This window comes from Artemia sp. Qi Xiang Cuo, chromosome 17 (genome assembly GCF_049724085.1).
Source record: "Artemia sp. Qi Xiang Cuo chromosome 17, ASM4972408v1, whole genome shotgun sequence".
Classification (NCBI taxonomy): domain Eukaryota; kingdom Metazoa; phylum Arthropoda; class Branchiopoda; order Anostraca; family Artemiidae; genus Artemia; species Artemia sp. Qi Xiang Cuo.
In genome coordinates this window covers 40064332-40078455 of record NC_142810.1, presented here as the reverse complement: position 1 = coordinate 40078455, position 14124 = coordinate 40064332, and the positions used below count along the sequence as shown (strand labels likewise).

Here is a 14124-nt window from a genome sequence, read left to right as displayed (position 1 = left end):
AGAATATGTTTGGATTTAGTCATTGAGAGCTGAACAATCTAGTTCCTTCTACCTTTTCGTCGCTGCCATCTCTCTTTTTACTATTCGGTGTTGACTGTGGCTTTTAATTTGAATCTCGAATGGTGGAAATATCCGTCAGTTTCGCGAACTTGAACCTAACTGTAAAATAAATAAAACAGTAAAGAAGAAATTCACGATACTGAAAGATATTTATCATTACGTAGATTCTAGTGCTTCACATTATAGTTTCAATTATATCATCGTTAATGAACTGGAAAATAGAGAATTCCTTGAAATGAACGCACAACAACGCTCTAGTATCTCCCGGATGCTGGTACCTCACTGCTACCTTCGCAATAGTTAGCATAATATCTTCTTAAACAAATATACATGCCAAATATCACGATGTCAGAAGTGAAGCTATTCCCTGGTGCCTAAATAATTGGTTCTTTCCATTGACTTATTATTTAAAATTATAAATCTCTTTTTCTTTCTAGCTGACTCCTGACATCTCGATCAAAGTGTGATATTCCGATTTGACTTTGACATCTGTGTAAGTTCTTCATTTCGTCAACTTGAGTTTCAATGAAAATAGTTTAATGTATAGTGTTGATAAGAATATGTTTGGATTTAGTCACTGAGAGCTGAACAATCTAGTTCCTTCTACCTTTTCGTCGCTGCCATCTCTCTTTTTACTATTCGCTGTTGACTGTGGCTTTTATTTTGAATCTCGAATAGTGGAAATATCCGTCAGTTTCACGAACTTGAACCTAACTGTAAAATAAATAAAACAGTTAAGAAAAAATACACGATACTGAAAGATATTTATCATTACGTAGATTCTAGTGCTTCACATTATGGTTTCATTTATCTCATCGTTAATGAACTGGAAAATAGATTATTCCTTGAAATGAACACACAACAACGCTCTAGTATCTCCTGGATGCTGGTACCTCACTGCTACCTTCGCGATAGTTAGCATAATATCTTCTTAAACAAATATACATGCCAAATATCACGATGTCAGAAGTAAAGCTATTCCCAGGTGCCTAAATAATTGGTTCTTTCCATTGACTTATTATTTAAAATTATAAATCTAAGGTTCTTTCTAGCTGACTCCTGACATCTCGATCAAAGTGTGATATTCCGATTTGACTTTGACATCTGTGTAAGTCCTTCATTTCGTCAACTTCAGTTTCAATGAAAAAAGTTTAATGTATAGTGTTGATAAGAATATGTTTGGATTTAGTCACTAAGAGCTGAACAATCTAGTTCCTTCTACCTTTTCGTCGTTGCCATCTCTCTTTTTACTATTCGCTGTTGACTGTGGCTTTTAATTTGAACCTCGAATGGTGGAAATATCCGTCAGTTTTGCGAACTTGGACCTAACTGTAATATAAATAGAACAGTTAAGAAGAAATTCACGATACTGAAAGATATTTATCATTATGTAGATTCTAGTGCTTCACATTATGTTTTCATTTATCTCATCGTTAATGAACCGGAAAATAGAGGATTTCTTGAAATGAACGCACAACAACGCTCTAGTATCTCCTGGATGCTGGTACCTCACTGCTACCTTCACGAGAGTTAGCATAATATCTTCTTAAACAAATATGCATGCCAAATATCACGATGTCAGAAGTGAAGCTATTCCCTGGTGCCTAAATAATTGGTTCTTTCCATTGACTTATTATTTAAAATTATAAATCTAAGGTTCTTTCTAGCTGACTCCTGACATCTCGATCAAAGTGTGATATTCCGGTTTGACTTTGACATCTGTGTAAGTCCTTCATTTCGTCAGCTTGAGTGTCAATGAAAAAAGTTTAATGTATAGTGTTGATAAGAATATGTTTGGATTTAGTTACTAAGACCTGAACGATCTAGTTCCTTCTACCTTTTCGTCGTTGCCATCTCTCTTTTTACTATTTGCTGTTGACTGTGGCTTTTAATTTGAACCTCGAATGGTGGAAATATCCGTCAGTTTCGCGAACTTGGACCTAACTGTAATATAAATAGAACAGTTAAGAAAAAATTCACGAAACTGAAAGCTATTTATCAATATATTGAATACGATGTTTGACATTATATTTCTATTTGTCTCATCATCACTGAAAGGGTAGTTTGAAAGGATATTATTTTATAAAGGGGTAGCAGAGTTAATTGTAGTTGATCACCCCAGTTGATCACCCCAAAATCAAATGGGAAATAGAGAATTCCTTGAAATGAAGGGACTACAGCACTCCAATATCCACTGCATGCTCATACCTCACTGTTACCTTCGCGATAGTAAGCATAATATATTCCAAAATAAATATATATGCCAGATATCACGATGTGAGAAGTGAAGCTATCCATTAGTTCCTCGTCAATTGTTTTGGTCAATCATGTTTCTGACATCTCAATCAAAATGTGACACTTCGATTTCACCTTGACAGCTGTGCAAGTCCTTCACTTCCATGAAAGTGAGCTAAATTGCCATAGTAGTGAATAATTCAGAAAAAATGCACGAAAGTAAAAGGTTGCATCTGCACTTAAGGAAATAACTTTTTCCTAAGTTATTCCCGAGTGCTACACAGGACTATTTTCTAAACATTGTCTAAAAAAAAGTAAGAATATTGGCGTCCTAAACAAAAAATGTATATTCTGATTTTAATAGTCACCCTCCCCCCCCCCTCTCATCTCAAATTTAGACTTTGTCTCATATATGGCAAACATTTTTTAATTCAATCTATCGAGATGATTATGTCGACTTTTAGTCACTAAGATCTTATCAATCTTTTCAATCCTTCTTTTCACATTGACCCTTTGTAGCAGTAATAGTAACAATAGAAGTAGTAATGATAACATGTAAATATTGCCTTTTGGTTAGTTCAACATCCCCCACAAAAAGCCCTGTAAGGCTCAACTTCATATTCCAAGCTGCTTGTAAGATACTGCTCACATGCCCTTCTAACAACCTCCATATACTCAGTGTTTTTTTTTTTAGTTCAATTTTCCCCTCAATATTCCCTGAAATTTTCTCCTTCATACCCTCAGTCTTAGTTAAAGTAGTAGTCACAGTAGGAGGAGTATTATTAGTAGTAGTCGTCGTAGTAGCAGTTGTAGTCGTCGTAGTAGTAGTAGGCTAGCGGCAGCAGATGTAGCAGTAGTAGTAGTAGCAGTATGTAAATAGTGATCTTTGGTTAGTTCTAAATTCCTCTCAACATGCACTGAAAGCTTCAAGTTAATACTATAAGCTGTTCCTGAGAAATTTTAGTTCAACTTCCCTATCAACTTTTTCTGAAATTTTTACCTCAATATCCACAGCCTTGGTAGTTGTTGAAACAGAGTTAATAGTTGTAGTAGCCTTATTAGTAGTGGCGGTAGTAGTAGTAGTAGTAGCGGTAGCAGTAGTATAAGTAGTAGTATGCGAATTTTGCCTTATGGTCAAGTGATGATTCCCCTCATCATTCTCTGAAAGCTCTAATTTGATACTCTGAGTCATTCTTGAAATATACTATATTGACAAACAGCATGCAAATATCATGTTTTGAGCTCTCCATAGCATTCCCTTAAGGCTTTACTTGAATGCTCTTGGCCTTTTTTGACGCTAAAGGTCAAACATGCCTCTCTTTCCCGATAATTAAATAAAAAAAACAAGTTTTTTTAACTGAAAGTAAGGAGCGACATTAAAACTTAAAACGAACAGAAATTATTCCGTATATGAAAGGGAATGTTCTCTCCTCAACGCCTCACTCTTTACGCTAAAGTTTTTATTGTTTTAAAAGATAAAGTGGTGAGACAGATTCAAATTTTAGCGTAAAGAGCGAGGCGTTGAGGAGGGGGCCGCCGCGTTCATATACAGAATAATTTCTGTTCGTTTTAAGTTTTAATGTCGCTCCTTACTTTCAGTTTAAAAAACTTGTTTTTTTTATTTAATTTCTGATCGTTTTTTAGTTAATGCAGCTTTTATTTGCATAAAAATTTTACTTTTCTTTTGCTAAATGGATGTCTTTACAAATTAACTTACGTAACTAACTTCTATATTCGTATATTTTTCTTCTGGCAAAAAATACAAAGTTGCAGATTTTTGCAGATATGAGCTTGAAACCCATGTAATAGGGTTTTCTGATACGCTGAATTCTGACGGTGTGATTTTCATTAAAATTCTTTCACTTGTAGGGGATGTTCCCCCCTCTTTAAAAAATCGAGTAAAATTTCTCAGGCCTGTAGTCTTTGATGAGTAATACTAAACTTAATAACATTTATATATTTAGGATCAGCATTATAAACACATTCTCTTGATACATTTATTGACATCAAAATTTTGTTCTTAAAAGTCTCGATTCCTATTGAGCCGTATCGCTTCTTTTTTTATTGTTTTTTTTTATTACGTATATGTTATTACGTATATGAAGGGGTTCTCCCCTTTGTCAATACCACGTTCTTTACGTTAAAAGTAAAAAAAAAATTTGATTCACAAAACCCCTGAATCACAAAGGCCGTTTAATTAGAATAGATAGCTCTTTTGAAAGCACTAAAAAAAACTGTAGCGTAAAGAGCGAGTTGTTGACTAGGGGGAGAACCCCCTCACATACTTTATAATTTCTGTTCGTTTTAAGTTCTAATATTCCTTCTTACATTTCAGTTGAAAAAACTTGTTTTTTTTATTTAATTTCTGATCGTCTAATAATCGATTTAATTTCTAATGCTTGGAAATCCGGCGCCCCCTTCATAGAAATGTCTCTTACCCCAAAGAAACATCCTCCACGGCCCTATTCTCCAGATTAACCCCCTCCTCTAGCCCCCCCCCCCAGAAAAAATCCTTCCTGAAAATGGTTCTATACTTCCCAATAACCAATAAATAATGCTGGCAAGTCCGGCGCCCCCTTCATGGCAATTTCCCTTCCCCCATGAAAACTTCCATCATGAACAGATCCTCCAACATAACCACCGACCCCCCCTTACCACCCCCAACCAGAAAAAAAACCTCCTTAAAACTTCTGTATACTTCTCAATAACCAATACTATATGTTAACATTGGGTAAAGTTCATAACTTTTAGCCCTCCCTCTGGGAACTTCGGGAGATTAAGTCACCCTAAAAGACATATTTATCATATTTTCGACCATGCTGAACAAAATGGCTATCTCAAAATTTTGATCAGGTGACTTTGGGAAAAAAATAAGCGTGGGAGGGGGCCTAGTTGCCCTCCATTTTTTTTGGTCACTTAAAAAGGGAACTAGAACTTTTAATTTCCGTTCCAATGAGCCCTCCCACGATATTCTAGGACCACTGGGTCGATACGATAACCCCTGGGAAAAAAAAAACAAATAAACACGCATCCTTGACCTTTCGTCTGACAAAACATGTAACATTCCACATTTTTTGGCAGATATGAGCTTGAAAACTATACAGTACGGTTCTCTGATACGCTGAATATGATGGTGTGATTTTCATTAAGGTTCCATAGCTTTTAGGGGGTCTATCCCCCTTTTTTTGAAAATCAGCCAAATTTTCTCAGGCGCGTAACTTTTGATGGGTAGCACTAAACTTAATGAAAGTTATATATTTGAAATTAGCATTGAAATCTGATTCTTTTGATATATCTATTGGTATCATAAATGACCGTTTTCTAGAGTTTCGGTTACCATTGAGCCGGGTCGCCGGCCTTGTGAGCCTTTATTAACAGAAAAAAGAAACAAAATTAGAACAAACTTGCCTACAAGAATCAAAAGATAAAGACAAGGGAGAAAAAGAAATAAAAACACTATACAAAAAAAATTAAAGAAAAACCGAGATCTTAATAACTTCTATTGTTCAACCTCCTATTTATCCCATATGTACGAGGCAAACAAGGCAGTACTGATCAGCATGAGTTCCGATAAGCTGAATTTTAGGGGGGGGGCTTACCTGGTCTACTCGGCACGTTCAATGCTGTAGAATAGAAATCTCATAACAAAAATATACAACATAAGGCAGCATCATTCAGCCAGGGGGGATGTAGCCCCCCACCCCATATGGGTGCCGAAGCTAATCAGGATGTCTTTCTGACAATTGATTCTAGCAAAATTATTATAATCTAGCAGCATTAAAGTTTTCTCGACCTGTGTTTAATTCTAATTATTTTAACATAGCGCATATATGATCTCATTTAGCTAGATTCAATTCTCAGAAAAGCATTCTGATTGCTCCTGCCTTGTTGCCTTACGCATTTAAAAAGTTGAAGACCGGAAGTAGTTAAGACATAAGTTTTGCTTTTCTTTTGCTCTCATTTTGCATTTATATAGGTTTTTTTTCTTCCCCCCCCCCCGTTCTTTATATTTCGCTTATTTTAGATCAGTGTGTTTTGATTTTTCTTCTCTGTTTTTTTTTTTTTATTTCTGGGCTGAAGCCGGAATATTTAGACTTTTATTATTACTAGAAAAAGTTTCTTGTATTTTTGAAAAATTATAACCGTCTTTATATATATTAACAGGATAAAATTGCCACTTTTGCTATATTACATAGGCAAGGCTTAAAAACCTAGTTCCTTCCATGAATAAAACTATCACTAAGAAGCTATAATACTGGTACACAAAATTTGGTCAATATGTTATTCTATTTAAGACATCACTTACATTCATCACAATAGGAGTCACCACAGCAAGGAATTAGAACTGCATCTTGGAGTAAATCCTTGCAAAGTCCACAGACCAGTTCTGATGGAAGCTCCATCTTAACAGGTTCAGGCTGCTGATCCAAAAAAGGATGTTTTTCAATTTTCCCCTCTTTATATGCGTGTCTGGAAGAAATAAGAGAAACAATTTTAGGGAGACACAAACCCCGATAATATTTAAATAAAAATTTAAATATAAAAATGATTGTTCAAGAAGTCTTCAGCAGCTAGTAAGTCAGTCCTTGAAGCTTTTTGCTTCCAGCCGTGACATTTTTGAGGTATATAAATTTTTAGCATAACTTTATAATGCAAATATCTAATTTTGGGCTCAAAGGCACGGAGAAATAAAGGAAAATGACACAAATGAGGTTGGGAACTTCTGCTGCTTATAGATTGCGAATTTTCATCCATATTTTCCGCGGAATTAGGACTGAGAGATGCAAGTGGGAAAGGGGGAGAAAAAACCAGCTATGTAATAGTAAATCGTCGGAAAACCAAAGGTTTTCTTGAAAATTTGACCTGAAAAAGGCTAAGCATTTTAAATGGCTACTCAAAGTATAACAAGAATTAAAAGCGTTTGAAAACATATTTCATTCTTTGGAAGAAACGTCTCCTATTTTTATGAGATGTGAAAAGCAACACAAATCTGAGACCAAATCATAGAAAAATAGCCAGTTTCAATAAGAGAGGCTTGAAAGATTACAAGGAGCATGGGTCATTCCGAGGGTACCATAAGTGTTTCATTGCAATGACTGAAAATATTTATTATAAGAACAGGGAAGCACTATTACCCTAATTCTAAATTAGCAATTAAGATTCTAACTATATGGGTCGCTATATACCTTGTATACCCGATCCTTAACTTGGATGGAAAATAATGAATACAGCCACCCTTGGGTAATCTGAATCGGGCGTTTCACTAAGCAAGTTACAAAAAAGGACAGATTTGACAAAGTTAAATAAACAGTAATCCTTGGTTCAAACAGCTCGTTTTCGCCTAACACAGACCTCATTGAGTATGCAGGAATCATGAGAACCAATTTACTCATCCTTTGCAACATGAATGGCAAAAACAGATTCGCGGGGTTGGATAAAAAAGAAGTTTTTCTATAAAAAAAAATAGTGTTTCAGCGGCTGAGTTCAATGCAGCCATTAAACTTGCATTCCGCATGAACGTCAACAACAATAGATGAATACGACAAAAAGTGAAAAATTACTGTTTTTGCACAAAAAATGCTGATCTATGGACCTAGGGTAAAAAAAAAAACTCTCAAAAATATAGATTTCCCACTATAATTAGATTTCAAATGTTGTTCTGTCATGGCTGCAGCTGGAAAATTTTTAATGGAGATCGCACAGTTTGAGGTACTTAGTTAATTTACAGTGACATTTAATATAAATGTGACTTAAGTCATCAGTCTCTAGAATCGCCCATAAACCATCTTAAAAATTAATCCAATATTTATAATGTCAAGGATATCGATTGAATTATAAATATTAATACGCAAGCACAAAGATGTATTTGAAAGCAAATAAAAAAAAAAAAGCTAATATATCAAAAAGCTACATATTGCAAAATTTTGCTATCTCTACGCTATAATAAATCTGAGAGATTTTATTGCGTCGCCACTCAGTTACCGACTGGATGTAAGTAAATTAACAAAATAAAATGAAAAGTTTATTATCTCATTTTCTTGTAATAGGGTTTTCTCCTTTTTTTATTAAACAGCTTTGATATAAAACGGCTGGACTGAAGGAAACAGAAACAAGAGCTTAATAGAAAGAATCAGGCACAAACAAGACAAGAAATTATATATCAATTAGGATAATACAATAGCACGGTTTTTAAACTATGTTTAAGACCTTAAAGATCAGCTATTATCTTTTAAAGAAGTAATGAAAACGATCTTTTAGACTATCTTAAGCTTCTACTAAAGGGCAAGCATATAGTTTTCAGCGGCGTTAATTCACACAAATTTAGTGGAATGTAGATGTTTCGGCAAAAGACCTTTAGCTTGTTCATTTTCGAAGCTGAGGCGCTTTGTTCATAGCTTTTCTTACAGCTGGGCAGAACAGGCTGTAGCTTGGGTGCTCGTTCTTTCCGTTGGGGCAGAGGGCACACTTAACACTGTTCGATTGACAAGGGGCTTCTCTTGTCGATTCATGGGGGCCAGCACAGTGGGGGCAGCAAGGTTAGCTGCTGCATTCTCGAGCCAAGTGTTCGAACGGCTGACACTTGAAGCACCTTTTTGGGATTTCTTAAACGCTGTTACTTTGAGATGGGTGTACTCAACATAGATACCTTGCCGTATAGCCCTGTCACGTGATGATGCATCAGCAAACGCAAGTCGAACTGTCTGTGAATTCCCGTATCTTTTAGCTTCTGTGACATTGGGGTTACCGGAAATTATCTCTTCTGGGGTAGTACCCGGTAGAACGAATTTTGCAACAGCCATGAACTTTTCTTTCTGGTATTTCACTTTAATATCAGATATCTTGGATAACGAATCACTTAGGGCTTGAGCAGCAGGGTCCGTTTTGATATAAGCCACTAAGCCAGACTTCGTCTGCTGAATCCTCTGCACATGTTCAGGGGTAATAAACTCTTCGATAAACCGTTTCTGATTTGAACACAACTCAGTCTTTTCAGGGGCTAAACCACTAATGAACAACCGATTGAGCAGTTTTTCAGGTGCTGGGAGCGGGGGCCAGTCAGAAAGCTGGGGTAGAGCAGCTTTGCATTGATCAATCATTGTTTCTAGCTTTTCGGAACACTCGTTTACGTGGACCGTCATGGATGTGATCACATCCTGTGGGATACGGGGTATTTCAGAAATTTTCCAAATCGTGAACCTGACATTAAACTCACTATTGTTCCGTAGAGTTTTCACCGTGTCATACATGTCGCTGAACAGCACATCACGGCCAATTTGGACCTTCTATCTTTCAACAGATTTTCATCGTATGCATCCACAATATTATTCAGCTCGTCATGCGCTTCACGAATTTGTTTCACGAGTATAGAACTTGGCTCCAGTGTTGATTACTGAATCTTTCGTAATATCCTGATGCCTTAGGCATGTTTCAACAAAGTTCAGTACCGGCAAATATATATACCGATAATTTGCAATCGCCACGACAAATCACGCAAGCATATCTGAAATCACAGTCCAAGGTCAGGCAGGTCGTTACTTACGAGAGAAGTAAGGGAATGGTTGAAGGCTGTCTACCTTGTCCCCGCAATTTAAGGGGCAAGCCCAGAGGGTACCACGGCTCTTGCAGACAACTCTCTCACCCCTCTTCTGCTTACTTCTCTCCTCTCCCCTTTATCGCAGCGTAATTGTCTGTTCAGTTCTGGAAACTGCTTTTTAATTTTGGCTTATTTTCAATCAGTAAAGAAGGTGGCAACACTGCACTGTAAAATTCGGGCGCACTTTCCACCTCTAATGCTATGTTCAGACACATAGGATTTTGGAAAAATCCTTTAAGGATTTTGTTTTTATGACGAAATACTTAAAGGTTTTTCTTTAAGTTTTCTTAAAGGTTTTCTATTTTTTTTTTTAGTTTTGTTTGGGAGTTCATACTGTAAACACCTCTGTTGGATATAGTCTGGATATAATCTCATTATGCAATAAGACCCAATTGTGATTCCCTACGGACCTATCATAGTCAACTGAATCAAGTCTGGATATAATCTCATTATACAGTAAGACTCAATTGTGATTCCCTATGGACTTATCATAATCAACATTTTTGAACTTGAATTATTTATAGTTAATTGACCAAACCTGTTTGATGCATTGCCTGTAGGAGTCAAGAGCTGATTTAATCGTGTTATATTTGGTTAGCGGGGGGTATTCACACACCCCCTTGCCAGTAAGTCCCTTTTGATGCTATTTCGAATGAACTGCTAATCCCCAATCCTCCCGAAGCGGATTTATAATCGAGATTTATCATGGCTAATGTTACGCAAAAATCGTTCGACGAGTTCAGAAAAGTTTTGAGCGGAAAACTAGATTCTATTATTGCTACGCAGACAGAATTAAATAATAAGCTTGACGGAATTACTTCTGAGATCGCGTCGCTGAGAACAGAGGCTGCCGGCCGAGATGTGAGGCTTAATAACTTTGAGAAAACTATCGTCGAGTATGTCGACAAGTACCAGGCCCTGGAAAAACAGCTACTACTTATCGACGTGAAAGATCGCCGTCTGAACCTTATTGTGCATGGTTTACCGGCAGAAGAGCCTAACAAGAAAGTTGAAGATAGCGTCATTAAATTAGTTAGCGAAAAGCTGGGTGTAACTAGTGACATATCTATGACTAAGTGCTATCGGATTTCTTCAAAGGCTGCAAACATCACAAATAGGCGCAGCAAGCAAAATAGCCGACGCAAGGAGTCCCCCGTATTTATTTCACTAAGCTCGGAGAGTGATGTCCAGTCGATCATGAACAATGTTAAAAAGCTAAGAGGTAGTGGGATTATAATCTCTACAGACCTGCCCCCTGCTCTCAACATGATTCGAAACTCCCTACTCTCGAAAGCACAAGAAATGAAAGAGTCGAAACATATCGTTTCATCCAGACTGCGTCACAGGGGTATTAATTTATGGCTAGAAGTGAAAAAAAGTGATTCTTCTAACTGGGACATGATTAATTAGTGTGTTTGTAGTGTATACGCGGACCATTACTTGTTTTATTTGTTTAATGAATTACGTCCGCGATCGAGAGATAAAACAAGGTCATTTTGTTGGTGTGTGTCATGATTGGGAAAATGACCACTAGTCAGTGTTGTTTTTTTTATTTTCTTTGTTTTTTTCTTTCTTATTGTGTTCAGTGCTCAATGCGACTTCGACTTGTTAAGTCTGCCATGCCAGATTATGCTTCATCGTCGCTATTCTTTTTTTATATTTTACAAAGGCCTAGAAAAAAGGTTGTGTTTTTTGTTGGTGTGTTTTTTTCAGTTGAAGATCAGATATTTCACAAGACGTGCCGTACTCTTCCACATCAAGGTTTGGTTGATGATTTATTGCCGCATCACTACAGACTCCCACCAGACGGTTTGGTAAGTCAAAATGATTATGATTAATTCTACTGGTGATGGGGCATCGAGTGGGTTGAGAGATTTTGAGAGAGACCCATTAGATTTAATAAAAATTTCTGCAGATTGTGGTTTTTTGGATGATGAATATGATAATTCTATTAGATCCCTCCCTATTAACAAATATTTACTCCCTAATGAGATTAACGGACATGTTTCTCCTGGTAGTGTGAGGCTGGCGAGTTTAAACTGTTGCGGGTTGATGAGTAGTTTGGACCATTTATCTTCGTTCCTTCCATGCTACCGAGTTGATTTATTAGCTGTATGTGAGACTTTCTTAAATGAGTCAACTAGTCACCAAGCGAATATTAAAGGTTACAATTTTATTTCTAAGACTAGGAATGACAGATCGAGAGGAGGCCTTGGTTTTTTTATTCATAATGATATTACTTACAGGATTGTTTCGGATTTTGATTCTATGTATGAAGAAATGTTGTTTGAATTTTTGGTTGTCGAGCTTGATTTTGGTAGTGAAAAAGTGTTGTGTTGTTTGTTTTACAGACCGCCTAGCTCTTCGGTGCAACATTTCATAAGTAAGCTGGAAGCGTTTTCTTCGATCGCAATCGAGCGAAGTCGGAAGATTATGTACATTGGGGATTTTAATATTGATATAAGTAATGCTGGTCATGATCTTTCATCTACACAATATTCGCCTTCAGCTGTTGATTTTCTGACACTTTTCTTTCGCTGGGGCTTCTCCCAGCTTGTCGTATTCCAACTCGAGTTGTAAGCTCGACAGCAACGGTAATCGACAATATTTTTCTGAATATGGAATTTGATTCGTGTCATATTATTATCGATGACACGTCAGACCACTTTATGCTTTTGATGGAGATAAAAACTGGGCGACAAACGGCGACTCCGATCAAAACAACTAGAAGGCTTGATGCTACATCTGTTCAGCGGTTGAATGAACTGCTGCTTAAAATTGACCCCTCTCCGTGCTTAGACTGCGAGGATGTAAATCAAGCTTCACAGTATTTTGTCAACGAATTTACCACAGCACTAAATGTGGCTTGTCCGATGTCTTCAACCCGTCTAAGACGTTACAACAGATCTAAAAAGCCTTGGGTTACACGAGGACTACTAAGGTCGATCCAATCAAATAACAGGCTGTATAAAATATATCTATCGAATCCCGATGAAACAAATCAAGCCTTTTTTAAAGCTTACAGAAATTGCTTAACCAAAGCTCTCAGGTCTGCTAAACAACTCTACTATTTGAAGGCATTCAATAGCGCGCATGGATCTCCTAAGAAGGTATGGACATTAATAAACGATTGTATCGGCAAAAAAAAGTTAAATTCTTTTCCGGACGAAATGATGCCCCCAGGTGGTGATACAGCTGTTAAAGGAAAACTTAACGTCGCCAACATGCTCAACACGCACTTCGCTAAAATAGGTGAAAAGACGTCGGAAGAGGCATCCCAAAAATCAACGCCAAATTCTGCTGATTTCAAAAGTTTTCTACCCTCTTCTACTGACCGATCCATATTCCTCACTCCAGTCTCGTCTGCTGAATTGATGCTTGTATTTCATCAACTCAAAAATGGACACTCAGAAGGAATCGACGGATCTTCTACGAACTTGCTTAAATCGATTATGCCTAGTATAGTAAATTTTCTTGTGCACATAATTAATCTTTGTTTCAAGAATGGTATCTTTCCTTCATGTATGAAGTCCGCCCGTGTCATTGCACTACACAAAGGGGGAGATATAAAAGATCCGTCCAACTATAGGCCCATATCTATTCTATCTGCTTTCGGAAAAATTATTGAACGTTGTTTGTACGTGAGGATTGTAAATTTTCTTGACAAGAATAGTTTTTTCAGTAAGTCCCAATTCGGGTTTCGAAAAGGACATTCTACAGAGCTTGCTATTTTGGCAGTAACCCAGTTTATTCATGATGCCTTGGATAAGGGTGAAATTCCAGCTTCTATATTCGTGGATATACGGAAAGCGTTTGACACTATTTGTCACATGATTTTAAATGAAAAATTGTCTAATTGTGGTATACGTGGTCCGGCTAAATCGATAATATTGTCATATTTAAGCGATAGAGTCCAGTGTATTGATGGGGGCGATGTTATATCAACGTCTTCAAACCAGTAAAATAAAGTTGGAGTGCCCCAAGGTTCAATTCTCGGCCCTCTGTTGTTTCTAATTTATATTAACGATATTAGTAATTCAGTTGAGGACCTAGGGCTGACCGTTCTCTTCGCAGATGACACAGCCTGTAGTGTCTCTGGAATCAATGAAGATCGTGTCAAACATAATTTAAGTCTAGTATTCGATAGACTAGTAGCATGGTTTACGGCAAATAGGCTAGCTCTGAACACTTCAAAAACAAAGTTTATGGTATTTTCGCGTACGTCACGGGCACTT

At 36.9% G+C, this 14124-nt stretch overlaps 1 pseudogene; it reads right to left on the bottom strand.

The window, feature by feature from the left end:
* Positions 1–718: 718 nt before the first annotated feature.
* On the bottom strand, positions 719–9392 carry LOC148942192 (uncharacterized; annotated as a pseudogene).
* Positions 9393–14124: the final 4732 nt, after the last annotated feature.